At 36.2% G+C, this 21,824-nt stretch overlaps 1 long non-coding RNA gene across 2 annotated transcripts in view; it reads right to left on the minus strand.

The window, feature by feature from the left end:
- Positions 1 to 450: 450 nt before the first annotated feature.
- LOC138107370 (uncharacterized) overlaps positions 451 to 21,824 on the minus strand; it is a 32,196-nt gene continuing 10,822 nt past the window's right edge. Inside the window, exons 2-4 of one of the 2 annotated variants that reach the window (XR_011149455.1) lie at positions 12,329 to 12,385; positions 5,458 to 5,491; positions 451 to 985 (exon numbers count right to left, since the gene is read on the minus strand). This is a non-coding gene — a long non-coding RNA (uncharacterized lncRNA). Of the gene's footprint in view, positions 986 to 4,704; positions 5,131 to 5,457; positions 5,492 to 12,328; positions 12,386 to 21,824 lie in introns of those variants that run through there. The other variant, XR_011149454.1, reaches the window with a different exon arrangement.

Genomic DNA, 21,824 nt, shown 5'->3' on the forward strand with positions numbered 1-21,824 from the left:
CTGTACAAAATACATGTAACTTCAAACATTCCTAATCCTTGATATAACATAATAAATGCATTTGCTTTTCTTATGTATGTGTAAATTTGCACTTCAGTGTAGCTAGGTCCCTCCAGGGAAAGCTCCCATTGAGCCACTGTTGTGGTTTGACACTGGCCCAATGCCAGACACCCATGAGAGTAGCTCTCTCACCCTCCCCTGCCATAGCTGGGAAGAGGAAAGAAGGAAAAAAAATTGATGATGGCTCCATGAGTTTAGGCAAGGACTGGGAGAAAAACACTTAAAGGGCAAAACACGCTTAACTTAAAGGTACAAACTGAATTTATTGCTAACAGAAACAGATGAGGATAATGAAAAATAAAATCAGCCCTTAAAAACACCTTTTCCCCCCAGCCCCTCCCTCCTTCCCACCACCAGCACAGGGAGACAGGGATGGGGGTTTTGGTCAGTTCAGCACTGAGATTTCCTTCTGCTGCTCCAGGAGAGGAGTCTTCCCCTGTGAGGCCGTGGGTCCCTGCCCCGGGAGACAGTTCTCCTGAACTTCCCTGCCGTGGATCCGCTCTCAGGAGCAGCAGCCGCACCGCCCCTGCTGCAGCGTGAGCCCCTCCCACGGGCACACGGCCCTCCCGAACTGCTGCGCCGGGGCTCTCTCTTTCCACGGGGTGCAGCCCTCCAAGGACAGGCTGCTCCCGCCTGGAAGCAGGGCCCTCTCTCTCTTCACCGGGTCTCCCACTGGATCGCAGCCCCCTTCAGGCATCCACCCACTCTGGCATGGGCACCTCCACCATGGGCTGTGGGTGGATCTCGGCATCCCCCGTGGATCCCCATGGGCTGCAGGGGCACAGCGGCTTCACCGTGGTCTGCACCATGGCCTGCAGAGGCATCTCGGCTCCGGTGCCTGGAACACCTCCTCCCATCCTTCTTCACTGACCTTGGTGTTGCCATGTTGCTTCCCTGACATGTTCTCACCTCCTCCTCCTCCTCTCTGACAAGAAGCAAAAAAAACCCCTGTGACTTTGTTTTGATTTTCTTCCTAAGTATGTTATCACAGAGACATTACCACCCTCTCTCACTGGCCCAGTTTTGGCCAGCAGCATGTCCATCTTTCAGAGCCATCAGAGATTGGCTCTGCTGAACACGATGGAAACTTCCAGAAGGTTTTCACAGGACCCACCTCTATGGCCTCCCTGCTACCAAAAACCAGGCCGAGCAAAACCAATACAGCCACTGATCCTTCAAGAATCATGTACTGATACTAAAAGAGTCACATACTTAATATATACGCTTACAAAGAAGTCTTACCCACGGGTTGAATCCTTCACTGCAAAATGTCCAAATGAAGTCTACAAAATATTTCACAATGCTATGAAAATTCTGATGAAGTATGAAGGTGTTTAACTTATCATAAATCATAGTTCAGTTCTGTCATATAACTTTCCCTAAAGCTCTGAATGCAGTATTGCATGTACTATGAACAGATTAAACTAGCATTATCTTCCTATGGGCAAAATTAAAGCAGTTCTTCTAATTTGTGGCATACAAATCCATTCAGTATTTCTGACAGTTGTAAGAGAAATAAAGGTCAATTCGTACCCTGTGGTACCTGTATTCATTCAATTTTGCCACTTGAAAAGTACATTTAATCAAACTTTTCAAAGTTATGGCTTTATAAATGGCTATTTATTTCTGGCCTTTGATTTGTAACTTGCATTACTTTTTTTAGCCACTTCATCATGTGCATAATTATCTATCCAACTCAAAAATCGTGAACAGCTTTTGAAGAAGTTCTGGTCTTAAGCAGAGTTGAGGCCTTGTTGGTTTTTCTTCTGTGCTCTTTCCAATACTTTAATAAAACATCAAGGTTTATCTCCACTTTTCCTTGAAATTCTTCCTGGAGAATTATTTACTGTGCAAGACACACATACACACAAAAAAACCCCCTCAATATTGTCTTCTGACCTCAGAGTGCTTAGCTATCTGAGAAAAACATGCATGGGTAGTGAATTTAAAGCTGACCTTTGAATGCTGAAGCCACTCTTAGGATGAGATTTTTTTCTGCTAATTATAGTTTATACATCTCAGTAAAACACAGATGGTAGACAGAGAAATATAGCAATGAATAGAAGCAAGGAGAGTTTACTTGAAATATAATGACTGTTAAGAACAATTAATGAGGGGTGTTGCTCACAGACCCAATTAGAGACAGAATATTATTTAGAAAGGAAAAAATTTATAAAAGCATGTAGGAAATACAAGCTCAGACAGATCTTATCTTAAGGTTAAACTATCAAACACTTCCAGAATGGTTTAGAAAGTTCTGAAGTTTGATAAAATAGAATAAAAATAAATAATATATTGTTTTTAAAAAATTAAGGTAAAAGATATTATCAAATTGGGATTTTTCTGTTTTGTTTTTCATAAAAAAAGTATTTTTAATAGTTATGTGGATGGAGGAAAAAACATCCATTTGGGTGAATAACTAAAACAGGATGTGGGAATCATAGACCACACATTGTAGACTACATGTGAATCTCGAAGTCAGAATGAGAGTCTTGGAACTGTTTAGCTCTTTCCCAGTTAGATAAAAAATAATGAAATATCCTGGCCCTCTGCTGAATATGCTTTGTAAACCTTTACCTTTATTTATGTTGTTACGTTTGGGATACATCTCTCTTATTTATGATGTATCCAGATTATGTTCCATGTAACTATATCCTTTTCTGGTATAATCTGTTAGTGATATTTCCTACATTTTTTAGGAATCTTTTTAAGCTTTACATTGTGTCAGGATGACCATCCTGAGATAATTTCTCTTCATCCAAGAAACAAGAAATCAAATACCCTAATAACTGAAGAAAAACCTCTGCCTTCAAAACTGTAGACTTGGGACCTCCATGTGGATGCAAACTAGGATACTCTTGGACAAGTTTTTATTGAGACTTCAGCCTTATGATGGTGAGGATGAGTAAATGAACTTAGCACACATAACCCCAGCTAAGCAGCTATTCAAGTCCTACTGGTAAAATCTGTCAAAATTTCTGAATCTGCCAGTATCTTAGAAGGCCAGTGCTTCTGACTGCAGGACATCAGCGTGGAGATATGATGTTGGCTCCAGCAGCATGAACAAGCAACTGTAGCTACTACTGCAACAAGCCTGTACTTCACCACATTCAACAGAACCAAAAAGCACTGAGTGGAGAACACCATCCTAGCAGTGTAACAAGACTGCATAAAGTCAGTACAGTTACCCAGACCAGTGTCAAATGAACCTCAACCCTAGTTACACTACCTGGACAGCCATGCTTGCTGTCAGGACACACAAAAAAAGCTGTCCCCTACCCCAAAAACTAGAAAAGAAAAAGTACAAGAGAGCTAGACAGTGATTGAGTGGGTAGAATGGCAGCACTGGAATCAGTCTTGCTGCACTTAGAAATGATAGACAATTCAAACTGTATTTTGGAGCCCTTGCTAACAGCAAAGATTACAGAAAGTTTATCAGGAGAGACGGCACCTACTGCTATCATTTGTTACATTGCCAGGATGAAGAAAATGTTAAAGGAAGATGAGAAAATGGCCATGAGCTACTCTGTGTATAGCTGTAAGGATCATGATTTGTTTGGTTTTTATTGTTTAGCTTTAGTACATATTCAAGGTTGTATTTGTCACTGAAAACAGTTTGAAAGCAGTACTTGCAATAGAAGAGTTTCCTTCAGCCATAATTTTCTAGGCAGTCCTCTGAATTCTTATATGTACAAGGTGAGGTCTTTGCTGTTTAGAAAATGGGTGTGCTACTAACAAGAAAAAAAAATTCCTTGTTTTATAATAACTGTGGGCTTCAAACCTTGCTGTGCTTGAATATTATGACTGCTTTCTGCCTATACCTAGGCATCACCTGTGGTGATGGAATATAATTTTAAGTTGTGGAATTCAGGCTCCTCTTATGTTCAGATGAGATCACTGCAAAGTAGTCTCTTTCATCTCCAAAAATCTGTTCTATTTGCACATTCTTTCCAAGCATAAAGAAAGATTTGATAAAAAAACTGAGAGTTCTAATTTTATTATGAATAATTTTATTAATGGATCTTCTTATTTTTATTGTTTATTAGTTTGGTGTGATTGTAGCAAAATATAGTTGGGTCTTTGTGTGCATGTCTTGTCCTGTACCCCCCGATGCTGCCCCCTCCATCATTACATTCCCCCTGTTGTCATTACCCCAACCCCGTCCTCTTGCCTGCCTTTCCACCATCTCTGATCAGGGCTTTGAAGAGGTTTGTACTGTATTCCATAGATAATACCATCTACTGTCACAAAACGCATGGATGCGACCTTTCCCATCCTGAGAAAGGGACAATTTCTTCCTATTCCTGTGCCTCATCAGCACTGACTTTAGACCAGGTTACTCATGCTTTGTCCACCCAGCTCTCAGAAGCCTCTAATGACAGTTTACAAAAATGCCTTGATAACTTGTTCCAACTCTAGCTGATTATCATAGCGAATTTTTGCCCCGTGTTTAGTCTGAACTTTCCCTGTCACCCTGTTAGGGTTCTGGACACTGACCCACTTATCACGTATGTGGGTAAATGGCCTGGCTCTAACATCTTGACAATCTCTCTGTAGGTATGGGACGGTTGCAATTAGGTCCTGACCACCCCAGGTAGCTGAATTCCAGTTCATGAATATTTTTCTTTTATTTGGGTTGCAAAACTGGACATAGCATTCCAGACAGAGTCAAGCATGGTCAAACATGATTTATCTCAATGAATTTATGCCGGCTATTTCCAATCACATTTCATCTGTCATTAAAAATGTGAAGGGGAGAAAGATGACATGGACACAAAATTACCTTTTTTAAAATAGAAAGAAGGATAAAAAGAACCATTTTCAAGCTCAGTTTCCATATCCAGTGGAAATAGGACCAGTTTTAAGAAATCAGGTTTGAAAATTTCTCTTTACATAAAGAATAAAAGAAACTTGAGGAGAGAGGTACTGAGAAGTATTTCCATACCAATAAAGTCAGGAAACAAGTATTCACACTCCCTGGGTGATCAAATAGTTGTTCTTTTTGCAACTAGAAGAAGGTGAAATCTGACTCAGAGACAGAGCAGCAACATCCCAAATTCCTCTGTTCATCTGAAAGAGAAGTCTGGCTCACTGATGCTAAAATTTTTCTGCCATATCTGGGTTGTCCTAGGCTCTAATTCCATATTTATATATACTTTGAGGAATGATATAATGTGCACAGGTAGACAAAGGTATTATATTCCACAAAGCCTTCTTCACTTTTAAGTATTCCTCTTTTTCAGAAACCTATGTGCAATGATTATCTTACAGAAAAAGGGATTCTTTTCTTACAGAGGAATTTCATGTGTCAGAAACTATGATAATAATTATTTACTTAAATCTTTATCCAATTCCATAGCTCAGTCACGGAGCAAGTAGATATCATTATAGACCTACCTTTCTGCATGCTTGGCTTAGTAATTCTTTTTCCCTGGAATTAGAATGAAATATTGAGATGAAAAAGAAATGTTCTGGCAAAGTGTGAAGAAAACTGATCGCAATACTTTTAATGATGGATAATTTTTTTAACAATATTGCTTGAAATAGTCATTTATCTCTAATATAGTCTTAGAAATACTTTGCTTATATTTTGCTTATAATTCAAACAATGAACAAAATTCTCAGCCAGTAATCCATAGACCCAATACAATTCTTCACAAATAATTGTTATAATTTTTAGTGTTTAACATAGGGCATCAGAGTATTGCTATGTCTTTTGGTGTATTCAATCCATTATTTAGTTATCTCAAAACCATAGGCACATAATAAAGCAAGAATTTTCAGATCACACTCTTTGTGTATATCCTGCTGTTTTGGACCTCTTCTTGCTTCATTACAGAATGAACCATACATGATCAAAGTGGTGAATCATTCTCAGGTCCTTTCTGGGACCAAACAAATTGTTTGAATTAATAGTTGGGAGACTGGCAAAACCTGGTAGCAATTTAGTCATTGATGTGGTCAAAATCTTTGCAATAAGCATTATGCACAGGACCACACAAAACCATCTTCCCCTCAAGCCTCAGACCCCTGAGAGGAGACTTTTGGGATTTTGCTTCAAAGACAGGAACAGAGTACTGGCAAAGTTGCTTACTTTGTTCAGAGAGATTTGTTTGCTTGCCTTTCATATTTTCACTGAAAAAAGAAGACATTCCTCTTTGAAACTTGATCTGGACTAAAATTTTAATGCTGTCATTCCTTTATTGGCTGAACATAAATTTGATAGTTTCAGTTGCATTTTAAACTCATGAATATTTAATCTCTCAACAATGCAGCAGAGTGGTAACTTTGTCCTTGTAGAGAGCTAGTCTAACAACATCTTCAAGAAGTTGTGTTCAACTATCTCTCTTTTTTAAAGACATTATTTTGATGCATTGTTTTTATGGATAAGACACAAAATTCTGTTTAAAAATATTCCAAACACTGTATTTTCATATAAACACTTTCAGCCTAAGGGCTGTCTTTTACATGAGCGCCAGAGACACAACCCAAATGCTTTTCAAGATTTACTTTCTTTAAAATTTTATTTCTATTTTCTGTTATATTTCATGATTTCCAGGTACATAACTAATCCTTCTATTAGATTAAATATTCTACACAAGGCTTGATTACTTTACCAATAGGAACCAATTTTTTTATTTTAGTAAATACACACTTACTAGCCACATGGCAAAGTTATGGGATATTTATACTTAGAGGGAACATTTCAGAGAAATAATTTCCTTGGATTCCTCTCTGAACATTTAAATAATTAAGAAGAGAAAAACTAATCCTAATTTTTAAAGCTTATTTAAAATTTTAGAATTTTTAAAGGGAGAAAAAAAATCACAGTTAATATTAAGGCTGCATTAACTGCAGCCTTTCCTTTTCATGCAGGGAGAGACTGAAGAAAAGTAATATAGATCCTCTTTTCTGTCTTCCTGATTTGGTGCTTGAAGAAGAAGAAGAAAATAGAGAACTTTCAGACGATTTCCCTGTAAATCATTTACTTGTCACTGCATAAGAATTATTTCATTGTTTTTTTCCCATCTACCATGAGTTTAGAAATAATACTTTTTTCCCAAAAGAACACATAAAATTTCTAGAATGTTACTGCTAAGGTCCCAACAGTGTTATTATGACCTCCAACTAATACTGAGTTTTATATTTTAAAAAAAGCAAACTCCTGTAATCTGTAGTAACTTATGAATGCTTATTTTATTCTACTTACAGATAGATAAACTTTATTTGCAAAGATGCTCTATCAGCGTTTAAAAAATTTAATTCTTCATCTCATGAAATTTTATGGAAAATGTTTCTGGAAAACATCCTTGGTATTATTATTTTAGTGTCAGCTGATAGGTTAAGTCTGTTTTTCACTAAACTTTATCAAAATTCTGCATGTCATTGTCACTAGATCAGGCATCTGCTCTTGATGACACACAAGTCATTACCCAGTAACATATATTTCAATACATTTTGCTCAGATATCTTTTAATGTTTTTGCTCTGAATAGCCACCTTAAACAGGCCTTCAAGCTATCACACAAAATCTCACATATCCCACTTCATCTGAGTTTTCTTCTCTCAAAATAATATTTGCATGTAATTATAATTATTTTATCAGGAAGTGTTTACATCTTCCTCATGCAATTGAGGATTAGAGATTACAGAATATAATTTGTAGATAAAAACAAAAAAAATAAGTAAGATTTGTGAAAGAGGAAATTTAATTTTTATCCTTAAAGAAAGGCAGATTTTTTTATAAAATTAAAACCTTTTAAACCTTTTAAATGTGGTTATTTTCTAGATTACTTTTTAAAAAGATAAAACAATTCAAGCCCTTCAGAATTTTTAGCCTACAATAAAAATTTAATCTTGTTTTTTCTTTTAACCATTTTAAGCAACTTCCAACTTCTTTTGGTTTATGTATATTATGTATTTTACCTGACTTAAAAATGATATTAAATCTAGATTATATGTTTAATGTATAATTTAATTTTGAAGTAATTTCATATAAATCAGGTTGAAGACATTCCGAATTAGGAAATCATATTTCTATTCACTTTTCTTTTCACCAAACAAGGACTGTGTATTTATTTGCAAGAGAAAGACAAAACTGTTCAGACAGAATGAAATACAGTGATTGACAAGAATTTTGTTATTTTTTTTTCAGTAAAACTTTCAATGCCTTAATAAATTGCTGTTTTCTGGCCCTTCAGAAGCAACCTTATTTTTCATTCAAGCTTTAAAGGCTGTTACTTAGTAAATGTTCTTGTCTGATTTATACATCTTGAAAGACACAGAAATTGTTGTCATAATTGACATTTGTTTATTTTTTTCATCTAGAATTAAGTTATCTGCTTCAAACAGAAAGCCCATCCATTGCTTGAATCCTCCCTAAGCCCTTGATGTAATGTTTAATTGATAGCTATAATTTGTGTTGACTTTTTGCATGAAGTTAATTTCTTGTGAGTTATGGACTAGCACCTGGTTGAGGAGTGTATACACTGTTAATAGGAATTGAAGGAAGTATTTTTAGTATAAATTTTAGTTTATATCTTTTTCAAATGAAAACAAAAAACCAGGAAAAATACTACTTTACTTTTTTTTCTGTCAGGTGGTCCTATTAGATTACTTATGCTCACACACTTCAAAAAAAAACTTATATATACAAAGCTCCTCCTTTATTTCTATGTGCTGAGTGACCAGTTATGGAGTATGTGGTATTCAAGACAAATTCCATATTTTTCACAAATTACCTACTTGTTGAAAGTTTCTGTTAATATTTTATTGTACATGTGCTACATATTGGATAGGACAAGATGGGAAGCAGAGAGGAAAAGTGATTTCATTGTCAAGGCTGCTGCATGCTTTGGCAGGTAGGATGAACAGGAAAGGGAAAAATTCTACTTTGAATTAATGGATGCATGCACAATAGGGAGAATCTCCAGGATCATCGGTTAGGCAAGTTTACAAGAGCCAAGAGGGCACAAAATGACATATGCTGAATGTGTTGAGGAAAGCAGAGCTTGATGCAGAGAGCAGAGCCAAATCTAATCTTAAAAAGGGTCAGCAACTACTCCTATAGACAAGGAAGCTGTTATGTTCATAGTAAGAATGTCTGAAGTCCTGAACGTCGCCAAATCTGTCAGCAAGATGAGAGACTGAAAGTTGGAAATCTTTATTTTTTAAACCTCGTGTTTAATCAATTTGATGCAGCAAGTCTGATTTTTACTTTGTTCGCGTTTCTGTTTTGCATTCTAATAAAACTGTTATATTTTGAGAAACTTCCATGCACCACTCAGTGCTAGCTCCTATCATTATGACCTGTACTGCTATGCTTGTGCAAACATATTTTTATAAACACCAGTTTTAGGTGCTATTAGATAAAGAAAATATGAAACTTTATGAATAAAATAATAATGAATAACTGTCAATATAGAAAGCACAAAGAAAACACTAATGCTTTTTCATCTATTGCTCCAAAGCTCTGTCCTTGTCAAAACTCCTGTGAGGGTTTTAGCCCATAAAACCTTTTATTACAGCAGTGAAAGCAAGCTCCTTCATGCCAAGATTAGACAGGAGGCAATGTTAATATCCCACCTTTAGAAAATACTATGTGTCCTATTTTAAGCTGCAGTTATACTGTTTCCCTCTCTAAATTAATCTACATAATGTTTAAAAGGAGGAATAAGAAGGGAGGAGGAAATGGAAGAAAAGTTCACCACAGTAATTCAAAGTCTTTCTGGGCTCAAGTTAGATTAGCTGTTGGTCTCACTCAAGTTTTCTTTGGCCCATATTTCTCCTGAGGTGTTTAATCTCTCTGATATTTATGTGGCATTGTGGTCTGGATTTATCTACCGTCTTTTAGAGATTTGGAACTTTGTTGTTTTAAGCTCCTTTTATATACAATAGAGGGGAAGATTTATTTGTGAGAATTTAGCATTTTCTTAACAGCCTAAAGGGTAGTTTGTAAATACTCTAGTTTTTAAGGCATTTTACACAAGTCTATTGCCTTGTGTACCGTGAAGCAAATCTTATTTTTCCCTTTTTTACAGAGGTAAACTGTTTTTCATTAAAAAATTCCATCTCTTGTTACAGATCATGATCATGAGATCTTATCTGTCCTAAGACGTAACCCAAGAAAAAGTGAGCATTCCAAAGCTTCAAAGAATTCAGGAAATAAAAAAGATGAACAAGAACTTGGTTGGGAATTTCTCTGTCTGCACTGAGAGGAAAATTTTTCCCTAGATAGGTTTTAGAAAAGGTGATAAATTCAGAGTATTTTCCCTTTATGTAGATTTACAGATGTATTTTCAGCTTGCATTTCAACTTTTTTCCAAATGAGACTAGAAATTGCCAAGATATTAATCATGCTTCAAATATTTATAGTATAACAGCCAATTCAACTTCAACTATGGCATTGCTACTACTATCCCTAAGGTAACTCAATTATACTTATTTTGTATTACATGATGTAATGCATCAGTCTAAGAGCATAATGACATAATAAATAAAATGTGAGAGAAAAAGGAAAGCTGAAATAATTAATTGAAATAGGCTTTGCAGGAGACAAAGAGAGACTGAGGGAATTAACTAAAATAGTATTTTCAAGAGATGGAGAGACTTACAGTAAAATTTTGGGCTTCAAACCAAAAATATCTTCCGTGTACCCCTATCACATTAGAGGCAGTCATTAACTTCTTACAGTCTCAAGATCTAGCAGTATAAAATGAATGTACTGCAAATGATGCACTATACAACTGCTCACCATCCAATGACTGATGCATAGCTCATGCCCAAATAACGATTACCTCCTTCCATCTAACTCTGTCCAGTTTATGCACTGACCGTGATGTTCTGTGGTGTGGACTATTGCTCTGGCCACTTTGGGTCAACTGTTCTAGCTGTGCTTCCTCCCAACTACTTGTGCACCTGCTCACTGGCAGAGCATGAGACACTAGAAAGTCCTTGGTTTAGGATTAAAACATCAGGGTTTTATTAACATTGTCCCCATATTAAATCCAACACACAGCACTGTACCAGCTATTAAGAAGACAACTAACTCTAACCAAGCTGAAACCAGGACAATCAGTTAAAAAAAGGAATTTGAAATTGTGAGTAATCTGTAGGTGGAAAGAGAGAAGAAATAATTATATTGCACTAAGATGAATATTACCAGTCAGCTGATCAAGTAGGTGAAGTACTCTAAGCACCAGAAATCTAGGCCAATAATAGCTTAAAGACAGCAAATATTCCTTTATAATTGTTTTCAAGAAGGCATATATGTTAGCTTATCTTCCAAGCAGCCCCTTACATTACTAAACAGATTTTCTCTTCAATCCCTTTTCACTGGAACTATTTATTAAAGTGGGTTCCTGTCTCCTCATGTGTTACATATACTCCATGTATAGTAGGAGGAAAATGTAAACAATTGTTTAACATTTGTGAACCAGCAATTCTAAACACAGTCCTTGTGTTTGTATTTACTAACATTCAAGCATCGATAAATAGATCTGATATTTTCCAGTTCCTTCAGGCCAAAATCCCACCAATGCCTCTCAGCCTGAATCCAGTATGTTTCCAATGTGACCAATTAATTTTGCAAATGAAAAGCATCTGTGCAGGGTGCATATCTCAGACTTGGAATTCATTTCACACTGAATATATAGTACACTGTATCTCTGGAAATATTTCTGTTTAGAAAATACCAGACAGAAGTAGGAGAAGCAGGAAGTTAAAGAAAAGAACAGTTTTCTGGAGAAAAAACCCAAACCCAACTGTAAACATAAACTTAATTTTGGCATTTTATGTCTAACATTTCTTTCTTTTGGACTGTTTTCTAAGTGTTTAAGAATCAGTGCAACTACACATGGAGGAACAATTTCATTTCCTGGGAGCAAGAAGACAAATCTTAAAATGAACTGAAATAATGGAATGGACTTGGATGGAACCGAACTTTTTAAAGTCCAAGATGGTGACTGGGGGGGAGGGAGGGGGCAAGAAAAAAAACCAAAACCAAATAAACCCAAACCCAACCAAACACACAGAAACGCCAAAACCAAAACCAAATAACATAACCCAAAACCCACAAAGAAACAAACACACTTAGTTGTCAGTAACTAGTAGGTAAATAAGAAACAGTAAGAGAAGTTTCCCAGTTCACCAGGTTTGTTCTAGGTCAGTGTAGCTATGAAGAAGTAGTAAGTAGTAGTAGAAGTAGAACCTTTCATCACTGAAAGGTAGCTGTGTTTTGAGGAAGGGACTGATCAGGATTTTAGACTTACCTTCAAAAGAAGCCTTCTGGTTGTTAATGTTATGAGGAATAAAATGGTTCTGTATAACTGAAAGAAAGTGATGAAGTAAATAGAAGTTAAGACTCTTGCACCTCTCCACACTGGTACACCATTTATATCTCATTAAGACCCTGTAAGACTGAGCCTAAGGGATTCCTGTTGACTGACATTCAGCTTGTATTCTTCTGTTAGGTATTTACAGAAAACATCTTCCCCAATCACTACATTCATTACAGAGTCTATTAATACTCTATCATAGTGTCGCTCCTCTTTGGTTGTACAAGAAAAAGAGACACTTTCTATCTAGGACTCATCTAGTCCAATACATTTTTCCTGCCTTTAGCCAGGACAAGATAGAGAAATTTTATTCTTTGGAGTGAGACTTTATAAGATAAACTACAAAAAAGTGGTGGTTTTCCATCTACAGAATTTTTTTTTTTTTAGAAGATGTAAATAAGTTCTGTAGTTTTTCTTATATTTTGCTTTTAATATGCCTTCTATGGCTATTGGTGTAAATATTGTTCAAGAAAGATTAGACTTTTTTCTAGTCTTTTTTATTTTTCTCTTTCAGGCATCTATCATCAGTTACATCTCTTTGCAATATAGGTTGCCATAGGTTGAATAAGGATTGTATAAATAAGTGTTTCTATTTATCATTTTTTTAATGTGCTGCATAGCTTTACATGTTGTTAGTCAAGTAGTGAATATTTAGGTGTTTGTGACCTTTCTTCTTAAATTAATTTCTCAAGCAATCTAATCATGTTAAGTTGCTCTTCTCTGATCTCCATTCAGCTTGTTCCTTTTCCCTTCCCAATCAGGTACCAAGATATTGAGAAACATATAAAGTATTCCAGACACAGACTTAACAGACCTGATCAACAGTGACTAATACTTTTATGATTGATTACCTAATGTTTTGGCATATGATACAAATACCTCCATTGACCTTGGATTATTTTTTCCTCTGAAATATCACATTTAGAGCTGGAAGAGAAATGTCAATACTGCCAGAAATTTTTCAAAAAGTAAATGTTCTGGTTTTTTTAAGAACTAAATAGTTAAAAAAAAAATTACGAACCAGTAATTCTCTATATTAAAGTCAGTTAAAATATTTCATTTTGACATTTTCCAAATGTTGCAATTGTATCTTTCTAAATGACAAGTCACCTATAATTAACTAACATTTTTACACAAAAAGATTATATATTTTTATGCATGCTGAAGTTCAAAATAAGGTATTTTAGTAATTCTGAATGATTTAGTACGCAATGAGATGTAGAAAAGCACTTTTTCCATGGATATTCATAGCATGAATAATTTGACAGATCTAAAAAGAAAAAACCTCATTGGAAATGTTCTGACCATTTTTAATCATACTGACTATTTGTTTTCAATTATTGCTGTTTTAACATTATCATCCATGTGTTATCTTCCTACATAATACTTATTTTAGTTTTTTTCTAATTAAACTGTTTTTCAAGTTTTTTTCTTCAAATACTTCTGTACTTTCTAGTTGCATTTGTATTCTTTCTCACAAATGCTCACTGCACTTTCAATTGCAAGTTTCATTAATATGCTCTTTACTGTTACTTTCAGGTTGTTAATGAAGATGTCTAATAGGGCAAGAGATGATTCTGACCCCTGGGGCGGTATATGACACTTCATTTCATCTTGAAATGTTGTTCCTGATTATTCTCTGCATTGCCTCAGTCAATCTTCATCCACAGGATTTCATGCCTATTTTGATCTGAACTAAATGTCTAAAATATCTTTGGACATTATATCAAATAGTAAAATAATAATAAAAAAAAATCTCTCCAGCCCAAATCCCATATGTCTAGTTTGCTCTCTCTAATTCCTTCTACAGTTCTGTAAAAGATAAAATGGGCTTATTGTAGAATAGAGTGAGCTTCTGCCACATATGCTGCTTGTTGACCATGGTTCCACTACTATTAATGCACTGTATGTGCAGGCAATGCAATTCCATGAACTTTGCATGACTCAGGGAACTAAGAGGAAGACACTTTCTTGAAAAGTTATTGCCTAAATTTGACATGGTCAGAAGAAAGCAACTATGCTGCAGTGACACATTCTTCCTCAGCAGTTCTCAGCCACCCTAAATAGGTGTCTATCTCTTTGCCAGAGCCCTGTCTGCAGCCTCTCTTATGGAATAGGTACAGACCCAGAATATCTGGTCTGAATGTTCTGCATGTGTTTTTGTTAGACCTTGACTAGAACTAAAGAAAGGCTGAGTTAAATAGCAGGAAAACCTAGCTTCTCGGAAAGGTGCAGCTTGGCAGCTGTTCTTAGCACTATCCTAGAACATACAGGCTAGGACAAGCCCTCCTGAGAAGAAGGAGCTGCTACCTTTTTTATTGCTTTTTAGTTTTAAGTTGAAGGATGCAATCAAGAGGCTGTAAAGATCTTCTGCTATAAAAGAATTAGTGGACATGTTTAGGAGTTAGGAAATCCGAATTAAGTGGTGTCCTTTTCTAGACATCTAAGTCCTAAAAGTGACCTTCTCAAGGAATATGCAGCAAAGCACACTTTAGCAGAAGGATGACTTAGTCACAAGAAATTACTTAAGTCCAGAGCACTCTTGTGTCATCTGAGGACACTGCCCAGTAGCTGTATTCTTTTGTTCTCCTTCCTTCACAGAGAATAAGGTTTTATACTAGTCTAAGGATTCATAGGGAATCTTCATAAGAAGTGGTAGCTTGCTATCTGTCAGGTAGAAGTTTAATTGACTCCGCCTTGAGTAATGTTTGGAATTACCTTCAAAAAGGGACCAATGACTATGAATCTCAAGCAGATGAAGGTATACAAAACAAATAAATTTGAATTCCATAATTTACCACAGATTTAACCTTACGTTTTTGGTTTGTTTTATTTGCAGAACTGGTGAAACACCTGATTTTACACAGTTTTTCAGAACCTATCTGTCAGATCCTCATCTGTTGCAAGTCAGCCATGGATAATTTGGTTCCACTTTGAATCTGTAAGCAAACATATTTAGACCAACAAAACATCTCAAGGGCTCATACTTTGTTTGTTTGTTTTTTTTTTTGATTGATGGTTCTGAACCTTTGATAGTGATTCAGAAAATTGTGAGTCAGAAAGCAAGACTGACTCACATTAAAACAGTTCTGTGCTCTTTTCAGCAAGTACAGAACAAAGTATTTTCTTATAAATCTGATTCCAAATTTCCTTTAATTTTATTTTTTTCCAGCTTCTACTGGCTTGGTTTGTAGGAGGTGGTTTTGTGTTTTGTTTTGCTTTTGTGGCCTTTTTTTGGTTTTTGTGGTTACATTTTGTTTTAGATTTAATGCATTTGGTTTACACAGCAGGGTTGTGGTAGCAGAGGCGGGGCTTGTGAAAAGACACCAAGAGCTGCCCTAGTGTCAGGCACAGACAGTTCCAGCCATCTCAAAGGACCTGTCACTGGTTGAAGGTGAGCCATCAGTGATGCTTGTGGCATCTCATTGGTAAGAAGGTGAAAAAATGCTGGAGTTGTGAGACAGAGGAGTGAGAATATGCGAGAACAAAAGCTATGCTGACTCCAAGGCGGGCTGCTGGCTCAGTGAAAGAGGGGAATAAGCTGTTCAAAGTGCCAGAGCAAAGATTCCCCCGAAGCAGTAATTAATACTTACTTGAATATAGGAACAACAAAGATTTCTACAGATTAATATTTTCCAACTTATGATTTTTGCATGCCACCTGTACCAGTTTTATCAGCTTTTTGAAGAAAATTTTATGTAAAAGGTGGTAGGAAAATGTGTTGATTTCCTTAGTGTGGTCAGCCTTTTAAACATGGAAAATGCTTTATAAGAAGACATTTGAAAGAATATTGAACAACCAAGGCTCTTTTCTAGAAAAAAAATTATGCACTTGAGATTTAAAGATAAAGAAATAAATCAAGGAAAAAAAAACAAATTCTGAACAAATATCAAGGGTCATTTCTTCCTGCAGAGAATTCTAACTATGTTAGTGTTACATAATGGTTTTCAACTCAATTGGGCTGGAAAAATAGAAAGGAAAGGCAGTGAATAATCATTAGAGTGCTCCCTGTGGAGGAATAGAATTTGAAGAGGAAAAGGACCAACACTTCTGCACCTTCTTGGTGGGAAGCTTTAAAGTATTGCCTAATTTACATTCTTTTCCAACAGTTCTTTGGTCAAAGTCCCTACCTTCAGTGAGAAAACTAATAATAAAATTTAGCAATCCCTATGAAGAACTTTATATTAATAAAAATCAGAGATGTTTAAATACATCAAGGTCGTGGCAAAAATTTAGTGCATGTGTGGGACCTAAAAACAAAGTTCAGCAAGAAGATTTGTGCACATTGGCCATAGTACACCAGACACAAACTGCACACTGTAGGAGCAGGAACACTGAGGGAGCTTGGTGTACTGATCTAAGAGAGACAGGAAACAAAGAATTGAGAGGCACAAAGGTGCTTCCAGTGGTCCTTTGTGGAAACCAATGCAGATATGAAATAAAGCTAGAGGAACAGCAGCAGTGTTGTGGTTATGCTCCATCAAGAACCATACAACCAATAGGAACTATATCAAAAGAATGATCAGATGATAACAGAAAGCTTAACTTTGTTTCATTAACTCGAAAATACATATTCCTTTTTATGCACTACATATGCTAATGACTAAAGTCACTTCAACTCCACCCAAACATTAAATGACATCAACTGTAACTTTATCATTTCTCCTTTCTCAAAGAAAATAACATAAATGTAGTTTAAGTGGGACAAATAATACTTCACTGTAACTTCTAGGATTGGTCAATGGGCTAAACCTGTCTTTTCTTTCACAGGGATGCCTACTGTGGTAAGAACCATACTTTATGTGTGCTAAATGATGACCTCGAGCTAGCTTTAATTGGTGACTAGAGCCTGTCTGTATAACACTTCAGATTCATCTTTGCAGTCAATTACTATCAACGACAATCTCTGAACCTTAACTTGTCACTAATGTTTTCTAACATCTGTGTGCTTGTTAATAAAGTGTGTGGTCCCATAAACTGCTAGTGTGAGTCCTTCAAGGACACTGGCAGCAGCCAGCAGCAGAAAACATACCAAGAATGTGGATGCTGTCACTGTGTGGCCCTGAATAGTTTAGTCAGACCACCCTCTGATACAGTGGGCTGTTCAGTGTGATGCCTGAAGATTTTTGCTTTTTATGTGTTTTTCATATATTCATAGCTTTGTATACTAATTATATAGCTCCTGGTATCTTTCCTACCCTGTCTCTTAGATTTTAGAGTAATAAGCTAACCTTCTAACACATTCCTGAAATACTGTTTAGTCTTATTTCCAAGTAGGGGACCTACAAGAAGACATAAAAAGAAGTGGGGCAAAGAAGCCCTTGGACCAATTCCAAGGGGCTGACCCAGGGGTGGGTTACTGGGGCAGCTGAATCTCCTATTGGATGTACCTGTCAGATATCCTAATTACTTAATCTTATAAAATTGTAGAAATCCAATGACCGTGTGCCCATCACCATTGGGACACCTGGAAGCTTCCAAATAAAGGTCTGCTTTTTACTTTACTATTTTAACACTGGTGCAAGGGTTTTTTCTCTTTTGATTCTAGGCAACAAGTGGGTTTCCTATAACAGGGCTCTGACAGACCGGCAGAGCTCAAGGGTCTTGTCTATCCTGGGGCACTGATAGATTGATCAAATATAAAGGGTTCAAGGAAATCTGTCCCTGTCATATGACAACATATCATGTCTATCACTGCCTTACAAATATCATCTTGATGGTAAGAAGTTCAGTAAATCTCTAACAAACAAGAATTGTTTAAATACACTATCTTAATTGAGAGTACAGCTAAATTATTGATTTTCACCTCATACAGGAACAAACTCCTGAAGAAAAAACACTTTTTGCTTGGTTAGGTTGCTGTTATTGTTTGGTGTGCTTTTGTTTGGTTGGTTGGTTAGTTTGTTTTTCCTGTGATGCCTATTCCTTTGCTGTATTTTTCCAGCGTAAAATCTTCAGGACACAGGCTCTTCATATATGCAGTGTTGTGTAAATTGCCGTGTTACAAACCAGATGCACAAAGGAAGTAAATCAGCACTGTGTCACTGAAGTTCAGCTTTGGATTGCCAGTTAACCAAAGGTAATTAATAAGTCTAAATAACAGTCTGAAACTTCTTTTTGGATGAGAAATATTAATAGTTTTTTTATTGTTGAACCACACTGTTTATTTGAATTCAGTTGTTGAGTTAGGAATTCATGAACACCCTGAAGAAATCCATCCTTTGTGCTTAACCCTGCCTAGCAGTTTGAAAGAAGCCTTTTCTTTTTGTTTCTCACAGCCTGTATCCACAGTCTTTGTCATGCTCATGACAGCCAAATTGTAGACAAATAGAGACAAGGATTATAATGGATTTTTTTAACTATAATACTGGGGATATATGCATAGAGAAACAATACTATGAAATCAAATGAGCCACAATCAATACAAAATCTGGTGTGGATGTACTAATATACAGGTAAAAGTATGTAATATTAATCTCCCCACATGAGACTGCGCTCTTTCATTATTACCACAATGAGAAGGTTATGTTGTTTTAATTTTACTGTTAAAGGGTAATTTTTTTCTGTTAAGTCAGAGTTTCACGGCAGCATTGAAAATATAAGTTACAAAGCAACCCTATGCAAGCCATATCTGATTCTCAGTTAAGATTCAGAACTAGTAAGTCCGGGACAAGTTAAGTGCTCAGATTCAGTGTACATATACTACCAAAACTGCAACACCAAAATCTATGTTATACTCAGAAATGTCTGTCACGAACCTTTATAGAGCCTTTGTTTTCATGCTTACAAAAAAGGAGTCATTAAGTTGCTACCTTAAACTTCTGAATGGTTTGAAGGAAAGGACTGGGATTTAAGGCACTGCCATATTTTCTGCCTGTTCATTTTACCATTCTGTCTTCAAGACAGGACTAGTAGTGAGATGATGCCTACCACGCCTTTTATTCCTGGTTCCTGTCATTGGTTCCTATGTAAGTCACGCAGTGCATAAACCATCCAACCATGAATGACTACTGTCATGCACCCAAATTAATATTAAAGCATGCAGACCATATAGTCTGAATTAGTAAGATTGCTCTATTTAAACCTATTTAAGGGATTTAGCCAAACAGCTCTAATGTAAATTGTTGTTAAATATTCTCACTACATTGAGAAACTTCTGTTGTTGCTGCTATCTTAAACATAATCTCTGATGATCAACAGATCTACGTATGTACTATAAATTATCTTTTCAGAAGATATTTCTACATAGTCATCTGAAAATAGTATGATTCTCTAAGGACTTAAAGAGCACAGTTGCCTGTCTCAAAAGCTGTTAAGGACATAGAAGGACTTTGCCATGAGAAAAGCACAGAATGGACAGACAGGATGGCACTAAATCCAGGCCTGGCAGACAAAAGATCTAGTTAGCACATACTGGGCAATGCATCCAGATAAATATTCCCACTGTGGCAAACTCTGTAAAGAAGCAACTGCTCATACACCTATCATCAGCCAAACAAAGGTCACCCCAAGTTATGTGATAGATGGCACCTGTGACCACCAGTGACCACTGAAGCCCCCTTGAAGATGCCTCCATGGATACCTGGAACTGTGGTTAAGCCACCACAGCAGGAACTTGAAGTAAGATAAAGGCAGTACTACCATCTTATCTCAGACCTTGGGTGAGGTTAACAAAGCTGAGGGAGAAGAATTTATCACTGATAATGGACACAAAGTATGTAGAATTTAAGGGCCACAAAGAAAGCCAACTCAGCAACTGTGCTGAAATCATCTCTAACTGGGTAAAAGGTAATTCTGTAGAGGGGAGATCATGACCACCAACTCATGTCCCACCAAATCAAGAATCCCACCAAATGCAAAGAAGAGAAAGACTAAGCATATGAACTCATTAGCATTAGAAGCGAGGGAATCATTTAAGTAATAGAATAAGAGAACTGTGCAGCCAATGAGAATCCCTTACCTTGTTTGTTAAAAAGTATGAACAGTGGAAAGTTTTGAATGACCTCAGAACCTCCAGCAATGAGAAGCCCAGGGTGAGGAAAGACCAAAGGGATGCCGCTAGATCCATGACTGGTGACTATCTTCTGTTTGATATGTTGATCTCTCTCTCCTCAGCCCCTTCCTATTTCTTTCTATCTCTCTACCTCAGATTTCATGTTTAAATAAAATCCCTATTACTGCCTTCAGTGCATGGTCTTTTTTGCACATTAATACAGGCATAATTATAACAACCTGTTAATAATAATCATATATTAACAGGTTCAAATATTTCTTGATGCAATAGGAGGAGATGTCTTACACATGCTCAACTGCAGTTGTGAATTTGATTTTCTATTACAGATAGAGCAAATATTTCTTTCATGCCTCTCAATGTTTGGGGTAAGCTTGTAAGACTTTGCCATGCAATATGTCATATTCATATTCATGTGAAAGCACTTCAAATGATTCTTTAAAATTTCCACTCTCATGCTCACTACTATTTTTCTGGTCATTCATATCTGTAGAGCACTATAGTCCAAATATGATGTGCTCTAAATTCTGATACAACAGTTGCAGACTATAATTACTCCTTTATTGTTTTGCCCTTCAGTTACTGATTAGACACATCAGAACACTATTGCCAATATCCACCAATGTGTTCATCTGTTAGGTGTTACTGATTTGACGGTTGTTTGTTTTTGTCTTTGAACAATAAAATACTTTCGCACATGCTAATAGAATTAAAAATATCATTAGAGAAAATTATAGATTCCTTTCATCAAATAAAACCATGATAATGTTTGGCTTTATTGGTTGTGATCATATAAAAACATAGTAGACATAATTTCATGTTTGAGAATTGGTATTAGTATTAAGATATTTTATTAATATCAAATTCGGCTTCAACAAACATGGGAGTTCTAAATACCAGTAAGTTGTCGTCAGTTAATCACTCCCTTCCAGCTCAAGCATAAATGAACAAGAAATCCACTTAGTCTCCCAAATTAATTTTGTTATTCATATATGAATATAAGGACCTAGACCATCAAAAGAAAACAAGCTTGACATTCTCTAAAGTCTGTGTATTCTTCAGCTCTTGCAGCAAAACCATTCTGCCTCATGTTGGAGATATCCTTTGAGTTTCTGGTGATCTTTCAACAGCTTTTTATCAGCACGTACATATCAATTTCTGCTGCAGCAAGGTGAGTTGCTTCTGTGCGTTCTTTGTGTTCTTAAGTGCACACTTTTTTGGTCTACTTAACTGAGGGCAGAATAGCTCAATAAACACTAAAGCATAAAGGAATTAATTGGAAGAAAATATTTCTGTAGGAGGCAGTCTTAGTTATATTTATCCCCAGTTTAGAGGATAAATCTGAACACTTCAATGTGTAAAGTAATTTTTTTTTAAATTTCTTTATGGTGATTTTTTTTACACTTCCATATGATATTT

This window comes from Aphelocoma coerulescens, chromosome 3, assembly GCF_041296385.1.
Source record: "Aphelocoma coerulescens isolate FSJ_1873_10779 chromosome 3, UR_Acoe_1.0, whole genome shotgun sequence".
NCBI lineage: Eukaryota > Metazoa > Chordata > Aves > Passeriformes > Corvidae > Aphelocoma > Aphelocoma coerulescens.